The sequence below is a fragment of the Cricetulus griseus genome, chromosome 2 (genome assembly GCF_003668045.3).
Source record: "Cricetulus griseus strain 17A/GY chromosome 2, alternate assembly CriGri-PICRH-1.0, whole genome shotgun sequence".
Classification (NCBI taxonomy): domain Eukaryota; kingdom Metazoa; phylum Chordata; class Mammalia; order Rodentia; family Cricetidae; genus Cricetulus; species Cricetulus griseus.
The window spans coordinates 332,012,259-332,023,005 of record NC_048595.1 but is presented as its reverse complement, the minus strand read 5'-3'; positions in this window follow the sequence as shown (position 1 = coordinate 332,023,005).

Sequence of the window (10,747 nt, the reverse complement as noted above, 5' to 3'; positions counted from 1 at the left end):
AGCTTATACAAAAGAGTGCAGTTACTGTGGGAAATTGTACATATCAAAAATAGGATTACGATGTGGTCTGGCAATTCCATTCTAAGTATATCATCCCCATATTAAAAAAAAAAAGGGTCAGACCTGTTTGCACATCTATGACATGGTGGCATTACTCACAATAATCAGGAGATGAAAATAACTCATCTCAAGATGAACGAACGAACGAACGAACGAATGAATAAATAAAACACAATGTATACACACAATGAAATATTTGGCTTCAAAAAGACATATCTCTTGTTGCAACACAGATGAACTTCGAGAATATTGTACTGAGTAAAATAAACAATTATAGGGGAAAAACACTGTATGACGAGTGTAAACTCTCCCTCTCCCCAATGTTTGGGATCAAATGTAGGGCCTCACACATTGTAGGCCAGAAATCTATCATTTGGCCACAGTCTAGGCCTGTATGAATCATATAAAGTAGTCAAAACCATAGAAAGGAGAATAGTAGTGGCCAGGGCAGAGGGTGGGGCTGTCATGTGCAGTTTTTGTTCTATGTGTGTAGAGCTGTCGTTCTGCAAGATAAAAAAAAAAAAAATCTAGAAATCATTATGCAACAACGTGGAAACAGCTGGTACTGTTGGCCTGTGGCTTCGAAGTCCTTACAGTGATCAATTTGACGTTATGCACTAGAAAACCACAATTAAAAAGGTACACTCAAGCAGGTGATCTAAGTTTCCTCTTCCTGAGAAGAAGTGCGGAAAGACCACCCAGAAGTGGTGTTCCTGGGGAAGATACGCTGTGGAGAGAGAGGGTCCGCAGGTCTCTACCTGGTGTGGAAGACGGACACATTTAGCAAATCCAGGCTGACTCTGGGCTGTTTCTCTTCTAGGAGCAGCCCCATAAGGCGCCCCATTCTTGGGCCTTGAACTGCTCTCCCTGGAAAGTAAACAGAGCTGGGAGGCTCCCTGTTCTAGGAAAGAGCTAATCAAATGATCCAACCGCTCCGCTCCTCGTTTCCAGCCCCAAGAGAGAGGCACCGGGAAATAGAGTTTTGGCGGAGAGAAATGTGGCCGTGAATAAGGGAGGCTGTCACAGACAAGCTGTCTTGCTCGGGTTCAATCCAGCCCTTAGCCTTTGCACAAGGACCCACAGTAGGTATCAGCCAGGGGGTGGAGACAACCCAGGCTGGGGACACAGTCATCCAACCTTCCGCCTCTGCCTTTTGGAAGAGAAACGGACTTCTCTCCTCGTCCTGTTATTTAGTGTTTGGGAAAGGACCCAATTAGCTAGGAGACAGGGAACTTGGAATTTCTGCGAAGGTGGGCTGTGGCATAGAGAGACAGTTCTGAAGTTTGTAACTCCAAACCCCTCCAACAGTTTGCTAACTATCCCCAGAAGACACTCTTGGCTGAGATGGAAGGGAGGAGTAGAGTTTCAGAGAGATGGGCTTCTCCCTCGATGGGAAGCAGTGTTCCTGCGCTCCTATTTCAATATTGCTGATGGATGAACCATGTCAGAATGATTGAAGTCACTGCAGTCACTGATAATTGCATAAATCTCTCTCTCTCTCTCTCTCTCTCTCTCTCTCTCTCTCTCTCTCTCTCTCTCTCCCTCTCTCCCTCTCTTTCTCTCTCCACTTAAGGCTGTTAAGTCTGCATCCATGAAGCCCCATTTTTAGTAACACACTGGATCCTGCCAACATCCTGGGGCTGGGTTTGCCTTTCCACTTCTAGGAATTTCCACGGATGTGGGGGAGGGGGTTCAGGCTGCCAAGATGGTTGTGAATGTGTGTGACCATCCAGAAGTTTCCAAAGTCTAAAGGTTGGAGAGGTCAAAGGTCTATCTCTCCTTAAGTACCTAAGGTGAGTGGCCCCAACCTCTCCTAAACAAGGTGGTGCCCCCCCCCCTGTTCAGCTCAGGCACAAGGTTATCAGGTGCCAAAATTGTTTTTAGTCACTCTAACCAGTCCCCAGAGCCACATCAATGCAAGATGCAAAACGGCAAGCATTTGGAACTCCAACCCCCCACGGGAGGACAATAGGAGTCTGTGATGATGTGGTTTATAGAGACTCATTTTTAAAAATCTGACATACTTACAAAGAAAGATGCTGTGGAAAAAAACAAACAAACAAAAAAAACAGCTGGATTTACCCCAACTGCTTTACTATTTATTGCCTTGGATGGCACTGAGATTATACCAGAACGCAGCCATAAGGGGAGAGGATTTGAACAACTAAGTACATTTCACCCCAAAATGAATCTGCAGTTAACCCTTTGGACAATAGGGAAATGTGATTCTTGCCTAGAGATAAACAAAATAAAAAACTGAAACAAGAGTAACAAATACAAGCAGCTTCAGTGTAATCTCCATCCAGGTTTTGTAGTGCCTGCCATTTTTACAACAGGGCCTCTGGTGTATTTATAACAGAGCCCGTGATAACCAAGCCCTACTTTTGTTGTACCCCAGATGCAAGTACTCAGAATCTTTCTCCCCTCCCATGGTTACTGGTCCACATGCAGAAGTGTAGGCTCTCTTCTTGCAGAAAGCCATCCAGGAAGGCATGTCCCACTAAGCCTTATTTAATACGGCTGACTTTACTGAGTGCTTGTGGCCCAGGACCTCAGTATTTGCAGCTCTTAAATGCCATCTCAAATCCATTACAACTGTGGGTGAAGCTAATAAAACCACTCAAAGAGCAAGAGAGTTGAGTGGAGCAGGACCAGCATGGCACCGACTTCACAGGCCTGATTCTACAATAAGGTCATGTATTGGAGGTGACCACCACTCAGTGTCTGGCTACTTTGATCCAAGACTCTGCTGAGCAGTCTGCAGAGCTCTCAAGGCCAGGATCATGGCTCAGTCAATGGCATCAGATGTGACGTTAAGATCTGTAGTTAAGACGTGGGCTGAACTGAGCCAATGATTTGCTCAATTTTGCATGGCCACGTTTATAGATGCAACACGAAATCTGTTCTCAGATCTCTTGGAAACTTTCAAATCAAAGACTTCGGAGTTCAAAAGTCCTTGAGAAAGCCATCTGGGAACTTTTGGGTGCTGACAAGTTTGTTCTCGAAACTAACAAACACACTTGCAAGATGACAAGCAGATATCACAGACTTCTGGGAAAATTCAGTATCACGCTGTGGCCCGACAAAAAGCCACAGGCTCTGGAAGGTCTGATATTTCCTATTAAGGCAAGAATACCAGCACCCACCCCATAACCACAATGACCTACTGCTTTCATGAGAACTACCTGCAGTTTCCCTGATGATGACCCAGGGATGTGCTGGCTAACAAGGAAGTGAAATAAATAAATAAAAACAAAACAAGACTGAAAGTGGCTACCATCTAGTAAGTCCTTATACACACCATTTTGTTGAGCATTTAACATATGCTATGCAACTGATCTTCGTGATCTTTTTATGAGGTCGTTACTGTTTTCTTTTCTCCACCTTACAGATTAGAACACTGGTGTTGAGAGAAGTAACTTGTCCTCAGACATAAAGATTTATGTTACATGCCTGGATCCAAAGTTAAGTGTGGTTAGATGGTGCATAAGGGCAACTTGGTTTAGAAGGAGTACTGTATGTGATAGTGGCACCTGAAGATTAAAATAAAGCTTAAACTTTGTAATTAGCCAACAACGCTGTAGCCATTGCAATGTAACAATGTAACAATGCAATGCCTTATCCTCATACTGTCAACAATACTAGAGTCCACAACTACTGCGGTGCTTGCCCTTTAAAAGAACAGCAGTCTAATTACATACTGCGCAGCAGTACTTGATAGCAAATGAGTACACTCCTGGCTTATGTATTTCCTGTACCAGATGATTTTTCTGTCACTTCAGTCTTCCGCATCTGCTTCATGAAGAATGGTGTCACTGTCATGCAGAAGGCCAGCCCAGCAGCAGCCACATGGGTCTGGTGTTTATAACAGCTTTGTAAGAGTCCCACAATGATGAAATTGTCTAATGACGCATTTCTCGGCATACCCCTGGCATTAAGTAACATGTCTGCAGTTCTGCCTCATCCACACTATTGCCCCAACAACTCGAATGTGCCGTTCTTCATCCTCCCTAGCTCTGTCCCTGGGATGCAGCTCACATTAAGTCATGGCGGCAAGCCTCGCTCAGCCCCGCCTCTCTGTGTAAGACCACCCTGCCTTCTTCTAGGCTTCTGCGTACATTCTGTTCTCAGTATCCCCAGATATTTTACTCAGAACTCCAGGACTGCATTAATCTGATTCTAATTGCAATTGTTTTTTTATGCTTGTCTGTCTCCTGTTGAAGACAGAATTTCTTGAGGGCAAGATTCATGTGTGTGTGGCTTGTGCCCCTAGGACCAACATAACTTTTAGTTTGGTTAACCTTTAATGAATATTGCAGAATGGATGGACAAATGGCTAGCTCTCCAAGAAATCTCATGTTTTAATAGTGGTGAAAGTTTTAGATATAACCACACAAACTGGGAATTTTTATACATCAAAAGATGGGCAGTTTTGTGTATTTTACCTAATTAGCCCATTACAGTGACCCCTGACAGTTCAGAAATGTGATTGCTTTTCAAACAAGTGGATTATGTGGCATAGGTTTTTAAAATAAGGTCTTTTTTAGTTTTAAAATAGGTCTTATGTAGTAATCTTGATCTTCTGCCTCCATCTCCCAAATGTTGGGATTAGAGTTTTGTCTGACCACACCTAATTTATACAGTACTGGGAATTGAACCTGGGGCTTCACATATGCTAGCTAAGCACCCTACGAACTGAGCTATATCTGCAGGCCAAACTTCACACGTATAAATGAATTATTTAAATTCCAAATTTTACATAGTTCTGAATCACTAAGCCCTGCATATTCATTTGGAATTGCTTGGCTTTTGGAGTCCGTTCACTACCTGTTGCATTTTCGAGACAGCTAGCATACCTGGAATGACAGAGTGTATGAAGGTTAAGAATGAGATCGTATACCTTTACCTTGGACAGTGTCCCTCCATATTTCTTTCTGCATGAGCAGGATCACAGTAGAACCAGTGTCACTGTATTACTGCAGATAAAATGAGATGACTCTGGGTGTTTAGAATAACATTCAGGATGGACAAAGAGTTTGGTGAGGGTCAGAGTCTCATTAATACTTTAGGATTTGATCTCTATGATTTAAGTCTAGCATATAAACTGTTAAGAAGCACCAGAGTATAGAACTAATGAGTAAAAAAAACAACACAAGTGCTCACCACCAAGACTGTGATCCTACCTGGATATTTCCTGGACAGAACTGGGGCATTTACCACTGAGAAAATGCAGCATATTGACAGTGGGGGAACTTTGCAGTTTTCTGAGCATCAGAAGCCTTGTCCTTTATTTTTCCATGTGGCATCCCGGCACTTAGAATCCTGCCGGCATCCTTTATAACTTCATGCTCTCTTATTGTACAAATCCAAGTCCAGCTGTGGTGGTGTTTGAAAATAATCAAACTGGCGTCACCAATCCCCTCTTCCTTTCTTTCTCCCCAAAGTTTCTTTCTTTCAAACAGTTTTAAAATTCCATTACCAAATTTCCTCTTGCCTTTTAAATATATTACACATTGTGTTACGTATTTGTGGTTGAGATAATCACATGGACCCATTTGTTTTAAATTAAATGGGTTTAGGCAACAAAACTCTCCAAGTGTCCTGGTAAAACTTTTCTGCGTGCAATATGGGCAGAGCCTGGAGCAAAATAATTAGGAACTAATTTGTCAGAATTGTAACCTGCTTGCAACTTTTACACTCTATCTCTTTCAACTTCTATGTAGAGATAAAATTCAAATTCCTGGAAGTTCAGCACAACCCAGTAGCAAGGGCTACGTTAAAAAGTTAACGGGACCCCTTTTAAATTATAACCAGATACAAGACCCTTTCTCTGTGTTCAGCATTGAGTACTGACAACAATGTTCCTAAACCAATTGCATGTTTGGGGCCAATTAAGCATAGAAATTATGTCTCATGTATTCTCTATTGTAAGCCATAAAATGAAGGGAAAAGACAAACTCTGAAGAAGTACAGGGCAACCACCAAATAATGGGCGTAAGTAAAATAGTCACAAAAAATTACACGACCTCATCTCTGTTAAAACCTACATGGAAAGCATTGTATATTTATACCTAGGTGTGTACCAACCCTTTTATATAATTCTATACAGCTCTGTCTTGCAGAAAGTTGTTCTCAGTCAATCTATGCAGTTAACTTAAAAACATGTATGCTATAGAAATTTAAGTTAAAGGCCAGGTAGTTGGAAGTGGTTACTATTTTGTTACTGAGTGTTTGAAACTGCATTTCAAGTACTTGATCTTTTTTTTTAAATGACTTAAAATTTCTTGGGTGTGTGCCTTTAATCCCAGCACTTGGGAGACAGAGGAAGGAGGATCTCTGTGATTTTGAGGACAACCTGGGCTACATAGCAAGTTCCAGGACAGCCAGAGCTACAGATACATAGTGAGACCATGTCTTAAAGAGAAGTTTAAATTGAAAAGTGTGAAATGAATATAGTTCATTGGATGAGCTACCTTGCCCAGGAAGCAGAAAGCATGAAATCTGGGAACTACAGACTATGTAACCTTTATATAGTGAGTAGGTAGAGTCTCTACTGCCTTTAAGACTGAACAGAAAACAAATACAGCATCATCCATGGCACAGAAATCCCTGTGCAGGTCCTTTAAAGGTGTCAAGAGACTTCTGCAAAAGTCTTGGTGAATGCCATGAGGTGTCTCTAAGAAAAGAATATGAAGACATAGTGGGAAGTTTGCAGATGAGCTAGGGCTAGTGACAACAATGGATAATGCCTCCACCCAATGATCCTGTGGTATCTCCAGCAGTCCACATAAACCTGAATGTAAGAGAGAGGGCCAACGGAATTATTAATAATAGTTGGTGGTCAGAGAAAAAAAGCTCTCTGTTTATAGCATGGATTTTAGAAGCAAATCTATGTCAGTCATATTTTGGAAGGCCAAGGGCAACTTGGTTTTATCTGAGGGTTTTTTCTGGCAGGAAACAGTTTCTAAGTTAGAAAGCGTTACTTAGAAATCTGTGATTTACTTACCTGATAATAATTGTGCTGATAATGGTACTAGAGGTGGCTTTGAGAGGTCCGAGTTTGAGGCCTTTGGGTCATCAACTTCTGATGGTCTTGAACTGGGGCTCTTCCAAATCAGAATCAAAATGCTTTCTTTCTAAGTAATTCCCATGCTTGCCCTCTTCTCAGACATGAAGTCAAGAGGATCGATTACAAAAATTAAAAATCAAAATTTTTTCAGAGAAAGAAAAAAAACACAAATATGCTACAAAGTCAAATGTTCAACTGGGGAAAATATGCTTTCCCTGTAAACTGTGAAGCTTTCAATAACCCTTAAAAAGCACATGTTCAAGAAACAAGGCAAAGTTCAGTACTTTTAAACGAATAACCTAAAGATGTGGACAGTTCAGCAGGCAGTATGAAAATATATTAAAACTCATTTGTAATGGATGGTTGTAAAGTGAAACTGTCAATCTACTGTTTTTTTTTTTTCAGTAAATATGGCTACCATAGTGACAAAAAATTGTGCAAAATAGTTTGTTGGTAAAATCTGTGTACAATGACTTTTTTAAAAAATGCAAATGGTTTAATAGTTACAGAGCAGAATTTGACAATTTCAAATGTGTTCCACATGTGTTTACTCTTTAACTCATTAATCTTACTTTGGGGAATCTATATTACAGAAATACAGACAAAAATATGACACTCTCATTATTTGTTTAATTCCATGCAGTGTAAGTTTTAATAGGCAAAGACTGGAAACAATTCAAATAGGAGTGTGGTTGAACAAACATAGGCTCATCTATTCCATGAAATACTATAAAGCTGTAAGAAGTGATAATAAGGGGCAGATGGGATGGCTCAATGGGTAAAGGTGCTTGCGACCAAGCCTGCTGACCTGAGTTCAATCCTTGGGAACCACATGGTAGAAGGTGAGAACTGACTTCCACAGTTGCCCTCTGACCTCACATGCACCATGAGACAGACAAATGTGTTCCCCTCCCCCCACCACTCCCACATAATATACATATATATATGCACATATATATATGTGTGTGTGTGTGTGTGTGTGTGTGTGTGTTTCGAGACAGAGTTTCTCTGTATAGCTTTGGAGCCTGTCTTAGAACTAGCTCTTGTAGACCAGACTGGCTTTGAACTCACAGAGATCCGCCTGCCTCTGCCTCCTGAGTGCTGAGATTAAAGATGTGTGCCACCAACACCCAGCTAATTTTTAAAAAGTGAAAATACCAAAATTATGCCCATATCTTTGTATAGTATGAAGTGGAAAATTACTTTTAAACAATAAAAGATGAAAGAATGATTTGTAGTTCATTCTGTGAGACTACTATTGCCTTAACTCATAAGCCAAAGAAAGACCTCATAAGAAAGTAAAATATCAACCAGTATATCTTGTGAATATAACCACACCAACGTCTCAACAAATACTAAAAACAAAGCTTGACAATCTATATATAGAAAATGTATAATAGAACAAAGTAGAACTTACCACAATAATGCAAGTTTGGCTTAACAGCTGAAAATGAATTATTGTAATGTATCACATTAATAGACCAAAACAAACAACCAAAGAAACCACATGATTATCTCAATAGATACAGAAAAGTATTTGATACAATCCAGCAGGCTTTTGAGATGAAAGACTCAACAGCTGGGCTTCATGACTAATGCCTTTAATCCCAGTACTTGGGAGGCAGAGTCAGGCAGATCTCTGAATTGAAGGCCAGCCAGGTCTACAGAGCAAGTTCCAGGACAGCCAAGTTTACACACAGAGAAACCCCAACTCAAGAAACCAAACAAAAAAACAACAATTTCTATTCACAGATAGAATAAGTTGATCAAAAGGGAACAACAAAGCATTTTAATGACTATTTCCAAGGAAAAAAAGGCAAGCCATAGAGGCTGGATTCCTACAATTATAATTTGCATTGTAAATTAGCTGTTGCCACTCTGAATTGAGAATATGTTCTATATACTTACATAGACAGACTTCATTAGAAACAAACAAAAAGAGCTGGAAAGGTGCCTCAGCAGTTAACTTACTTGTTGCTCTTCAAGAGAACCGAAATTAGGTTCCCAGCACTTACAAAAAGTGTCTCAGAACCATCTGTAACTCTAGCTCCAAGGGAAACTGACACCCTGTACTGGCCTCTGCAGACTCTTACACACATGTCACACACATTCAAACACACATAAAATAAAAACAATGAGGCTAAATGTCTACAAATACCAGGTGCAGTGGAGCATGCCTTCAATTTCAACATTTGGGAGGCAGAGGCAGGTGGATCTCTGTGAGTTCAAGGCTATCCTGGTCTACATAGTGAGTTACAGGCTAGCCCGTTACATGATGAGACCCCATCTCAACCCCCACCCCCCAAACCCCTCTAAAAATAAAACTACCAGTTGCCTGGATACATGTCTTTCTGTGTTCATACCTGTGAAATGTACAATGTAAGGAACTAAGGTGAACTATGGTGGATGACAATGGCCATCACTGATGGATGCAGTTTTCAGTAGTATGCCACTGTATAACAAGAGATGCTGTGCATACACAGGACCAGAGGATGCACTCAAAATTCCTGTATCTTTTCATCAGTTTTTCTGTAAACGTGAAGCAGCTCTTAAAAGTTGTGTCTCTTAAAAATATTTAAAAATTAAAAATAAGGGCTGGAGAGATGGCTCAGTGGTTATGAGCACTGACTGCTCTTCCAGAGGACCCAGGCACGATTCATAGCATCCACATGGCAGTTCACAACTGGCTGTCTTTCCTGTTCTAGGGTCTCTGGAACCCTTTTCAAACCTCTTCAGGCTGCAACTATGCATATGGTAAACAGACATATTCAGGCAAAACACCCAAACAAATAAAATAAAGTATATACTTGAATCAAAAATAAATGAAAGTTAATGAGCCTGACTATGCACCAAATGTGGTGACATAACTCTAAGTAGAAAAGCTGAATGCGATCAAGCATGTCTCTTTCAGTGTACATTCTCAGAAAAATGTGGCTAGAGAGGGGAAAGAATTGAAAAACTACATTTAAAATCTTGAACTGTTTTCAGTAATCCTATCAGTGAAATATTTAGTCATACTTGTTATTCTGAGATTTGTGACTGTGCCTTTGCTATGGAATAAAATGAAAATAATTGTATTGTGTCATTGTGGGGAGGCAGGAAGCAGCATCACTCCTACAAGAGAAATGATTTGACTTATTAAATTAACTGTAAGGAAGGGGAGCAAAATAGTCAGGGGACCCCTGGATTAAGAGTAGATTAAGTATAAGGTGTTCTAGAACTTCACTAGAATCCTGGTTCCAATAGGGAAACTGAAGGATAGTATTTCATATATTATGATAAAATATTTGAGTAAATTGAGTAGACATAAAGGAATTGTTATTTTTAAAGATATGATCATTCTTGTTTTAAGAAATAAATCCCCACCTTTAGAGCCAGGTCTCAAACATTTACAGATCAAACAACACCAGGTCTAGATAGGAGGAAATGGGTGAGAACAGGCAAAATTAGATTAGTCATCTTTCTAATTATTGATGCTAAGCACACGAATGTTTATTGTATTTTTTACTTTGAATGTCTTAAATATTTTTTCACATTAGAATGTTGTAAAGAAAAACATCATGGGAGGGGAGAGGTGAGTATGGGCCCCTGTCTCAGGCCTGACTTTCACTTGCCCAC